This window comes from Ranitomeya imitator, chromosome 8 (assembly GCF_032444005.1).
Source record: "Ranitomeya imitator isolate aRanImi1 chromosome 8, aRanImi1.pri, whole genome shotgun sequence".
In the NCBI taxonomy this organism is placed as follows: Eukaryota; Metazoa; Chordata; class Amphibia; order Anura; family Dendrobatidae; genus Ranitomeya; species Ranitomeya imitator.
The window spans coordinates 86,121,448-86,126,334 of NC_091289.1; the positions used below are offsets into that span (position 1 = coordinate 86,121,448).

Here is a 4,887-nt window from a genome sequence, read left to right on the forward strand (position 1 = left end):
GGCACAAGGGGGCATTCTTTGCGTCTGGAGGAGAGAAGGTTTTTCCACCAACATAGAAGAGGATTCTTTACTGTTAGGGCAGTGAGAATCTGGAATTGCTTGCCTGAGGAGGTGGTGATGGCGAACTCAGTCGAGGGGTTCAAGAGAGGCCTGGATGTCTTCCTGGAGCAGAACAATATTGTATCATACAATTATTAGGTTCTATAGAAGGACGTAGATCTGGGGATTTATTATGATGGAATATAGGCTGAACTGGAAGGACAAATGTCTTTTTTCGGCCTTACTAACTATGTTACTATGTTACTATGAGACCAACGGCTGCAGTTGACTGCAGCGGGTGATGCTGGAAATCAGGCAGTGGGCGTGCAACTGGTTCATCCAGTTCAATGTGGGGTCGCTCCTTAGTAATTATGTAATTGTGGAGAACCACACAGGCTTTGACCACCTCGTCAACTGTTTCCACTTTTATTATTTATGGCTGATGCTAGAATGCGCCATTTAGCGACCAGAATGCCAAAAGTACACTCTACTGTTCTTCGGGCCCTGGTCAGTCTGTAGTTGAAGATCCTTCTAGTGTGGTCCAAGTCCCGACTGGAATAGGGCTTCAGTAGATTTTCACACATCTGGAAGGCCTCATCCCCAACCATAACAAATGGCAGCGGTGGGCCTTGAGTGTTGGGGAGAGGCTGTGGAGGGGGAAAATTAAAATTGTTGCCATACACACGCCGGCCCATATCCGAGCTCTTGAAAGTCTGGGAATCGTTGCCACGGCCAAAAGCTCCAATGTCCATGGCGATGAAGCGACAGTCCGCATCAGCTATTGCCATGAGCACCACAGAAAAATATTTTTTGTAGTTGAAAAACTCTGATCCGGTTCTGGCAGGTTTGATAATGCGGATGTGCTTTCCATCCACCGCACCTAACTGTTATGATCTGGTGGCCTAGGAGCAGCATGAGACGGACTCTGGAGAAGGTGGTCCCTGTACTGACCGCAAACCCTGAACATAGCAGCGCAACTAGAAGTAGCCGTGGGGGGTACCTAACACTCCCTAGACCCCTCGACACAGCCTAAGAACCAACTTCCCCTAAAGACAGAAACAGGAAACCTATCTTGCCTCAGAGAAAATCCCCAAAGGATAGATAGCCCCCCACAAATATTGACTGTGAGAGGAGAGGGAAATAACATACGCAGACATGAAATCAGAATTTAGCATAGGAGGCCATACTAGCTAAAAAGAAAGAATAGAACAGAGTAGTATGCGGTCAGTATAAAAACGCTAGAAAATATCCACCACAGAAAATACAAATCACCACATCTGACTAAAGACATGGAGGGTATATCTGCATCTCCAGAGACACAGCTTGGCTGCAAAATATCCTACACAGACAAAGCTGGACAAAACAAAACATGAAAATGCACAGAACTATATGGTCCACAGCAGGTGGACAGCAAAAAACAAGGCCAGAACTTATCTTTGAAGAAATGAACAGCAGACCAGGAGAGACCAGGTATGGATGTGAATCCTCCAAAAACAATGGACAGCTGGCACTGACTAAAGGATATAGCAGGACTTAAATAGCCCAGCCCAGATTGCAAAAAATGGATACACCTGATAAATGCTGCGATCCAACTACCACAGCACTACCACTCATAACCACCGGAGGGAGCCCAAGAGCAGAATTCACAACACCTAAACAGTTGGGGAAATTACACACATTCCAGAATTTTTCTGCAATTTCACGCCACATGTCCACGGTGGGTAGTGGCATAAACTCATCACGGAGTACATTCCATAAAGCCCGACAGGTGTCCACAACTATTCCGGACTGGGTAGATATTCCAAGCCGGTATTGGAAGTGGAGGGAAGATAAACTCTCCCCTGTGGCAAGAAATCTAGAAGAAAAACACAAACAAAAAAACAACATTATAATCTACTCTTTTTATGGTGTGGTTTATAAAAAAAAAAAAAAGAGGAAAATACACAAAAAATACATGTCAGAATAACCAAAATTTGGACTGTCATTGTTTTTCAATTTTGAATGTACCTTAATGTCACCAGCAGACGTTCCTCGGGTGGAATCGCTCTACGGAGCTGGGTTTCCTGTCGCCGTATGGCTCCTTGGACACGAGACAGCAAATCCCGGAACGATTCTTGCGACATTCTCGTGTACTCCTGGAATTTCTCTGGGTTGGCATTCAGCTTGGCATAGAGCGTGTGATAGGCTCCACGGCTCTCACGCACTTCAATAATGGGGTGCCTCCAAAAACGCCTACGTTGTCTCCTTCTCCATCTTTCGCGGTTTCGGTCTTGCTCCCAAGCAAAAGCACAGGCAAGAAACATCTTGAAGCTGAAATCCAGGTTTAAATAAAAGCTCTCCATGCGAAGATCCATCATGACACAGGATACAGTAGCAAGCTGTTAAAATTTCAGTAGCCCTATGGTCTATATATAGAGAGCACATCATATACGCCATCTCTAGTCCCATTGGTGGTGTCTGGTTATCTTGTTTTTGCTCTTGTAAAATTTCTCTTCTTGGGCAAAAAAACGCAAACGCAGGAAAAAACGCAAGTAAGGCTACGTTCACATTAGCGTCATGCGACGCAGCGTCGCCGACGCACGACAACGCATGCGTCGCCGACGCACGACAACGCATGCGTCATGCGCCCCTATCTTTATCATTGGGGACGCATGCGTTGCGTTGTCGTGCGTTTTTGGTAAAACGCACGACGCATGCGTCGTTTCACCGCACCTGGGTGGCGTCGGAGACGCTACCTTGTTGCATTTTTCTAGCGTCCAAAAAACGCACGCGTCGCACTTGCGTCGCTCGTGCGTCGTCAATGCGTTCAATTTCCCATTGAAACCTATTGACAACGCACTTGCGTCGCGGGTGTGCGTCGTGCGTGCGTTGTGCGACGCATGCGTCGTTAGATAAAATAAAACAAAAAAGTGTCTAGACAGTGTCTAGACAGTGCAAACAGTGAGAAAAACATCCCCCATATATAAAGAAAATGTTGGATTGTTTGTCACTTCTGCTGCAGCATCTTGAGGCAAGACACCAGAGGCACATCTCCAGAATATCTAGAGGCATCACACCAGAACCCCAGACGACTTCTACTATTCATCCGCTGTCCAGAGATGTAAGTATAGAATGATTCTGTGCATTTTCTACATGTTTTTTTAAATTATTTTTGCAAGTTGTGTATTATATTCTGCACTGTGGTTAAAGATATTGTGGTATTTTTAGTCTGGTTGTGATGTATGGCGTGGTATAGGATGGCGTTTCATTGTCTGCGGCCTTGATTATTGTTACAGGATAGATTTTTTGTTTCCATTTTTTGGTTTGGTGGTGTTTTTTGTATTCAGTAGTGATGTTTTATTCTTGCGTTATATGATGGCGTTTAATAGTCTCCGGCCCTGTTGGTTTTATTGTTAAGTATGGTAGTATAGAATGATTCTGCGCCCTTTTATTGCATTTATTAATTTTTTATTGCAAGTTGTGTATTATGTTCAGCACTGTGGTTGTGTAAAGACATTGTTGTATGTTTTCTGGTTGCGATGTATGGCGTTGTATGGCCCTTTTATTGTCTCCGTCCCTGTCGGTTTTATTGTAAATTATGGTATAGAATGATTCTGCGCCCTGTTATTAAATGTAATAATTTATATTGCAAGTTGTGTATTATGTTCAGCACTGTGGTTGTGTAAAGACATTGTTGTATGTTTTCTGGTTGCGATGTATGGCGTTGTATGGCCCTTTTATTGTCTCCGTCCCTGTCGGTTTTATTGTAAAGTATGGTGAGTTATTAATGTTTCTGCCCTTAATTTTTGGGGGTTGTTAATTTTTTACTTTCAAAAAACTATTGTGTTTTTTGGGTTGCTCCATGCATACTGTACTTTAAAAAAAAAAAAAAAACACTCTTTTGGGATTACTACATAGGGTCTGTTGTAGATTAGTTTTCTTATCTTTAGGCTTTTGTACTCTGCCATTGGGTTGTCTCTGCCATTGTTTCTTTAATTTAATCAATGTGGCAGTGTTGTTTGCTCAGCGTTAGTTCAGTTGGAATGCAATGTTCTTTGTGGTTTAAATGATTTTTTTTTTTTATATATTGCTGGATTGTGCATAGGAGCATAGGATCAATGTTATTTTGTTCTTTATTTCAGAATTGCATTAGTCATGGCCAGCGGCAGCGACTCGAGTCACACCCCACCGCTGAGGAGTCCGGTGAGTACATGATCTACTATTGCTTATATTCGCTGTCATTAGTAGATGGGTCACTCAACTTTTTGGTAAACTATTTTGCAGGCTTCTTCAAGTGAGGAGGAGGACCAGGAGGAACAGAGGGAGCAGGAGCAGGGACCACGGGGCCAAGCTGTGGCTGCAGGATGGAGAGTAAGTATTTATTTCAAACCTATTCATTTTTTTTGTTTAATTTTTTTGTTTTTGCGGTTATGGGGGGTGGTGGGAGGTTGTGGTGTTGTGTGTAGTAGGTGGCGGTGGAGGAGGTAGGGACCATTGTTTTTATCTTTCAAACATTAATATTTTCCATTTTTTCTAGGTTTCACAACGGGCCCTGGATGAACCACTCAATATTGACATGATGGTGGCATCCATTGAAGCACGGGGCCCATTGTGGGACAGCCGTGACCCCCGGCACGCGGACCAGGGCATATTGCGGCGTCTGTGGATAGAGGTGGCACAATCGCTGTGGGATGGCTTCGACAGCGCTTCACCAAAGGCCAAAACTAGTTTCCGTAAGTATTTACAAAATGCTGCTGTGACCCATCATGCCAGGATTACACAACCGTCTGTGATGTCTTCTATTGGGATTGCACACGGTTGCGTAATCGTTTTCAATATATTATCTAAAAACTTTTTTTTTTTTTCAAT

At 43.7% G+C, this 4,887-nt stretch overlaps 1 long non-coding RNA gene across 1 annotated transcript; it reads left to right on the top strand.

The window, feature by feature from the left end:
* Positions 1-2,760: 2,760 nt before the first annotated feature.
* LOC138647136 (uncharacterized) lies at positions 2,761-4,366 on the top strand. The gene is made up of 3 exons (XR_011314899.1): positions 2,761-3,139; positions 4,161-4,221; positions 4,303-4,366. It is a non-coding gene; the product is annotated as an uncharacterized lncRNA (long non-coding RNA).
* Positions 4,367-4,887: the final 521 nt, after the last annotated feature.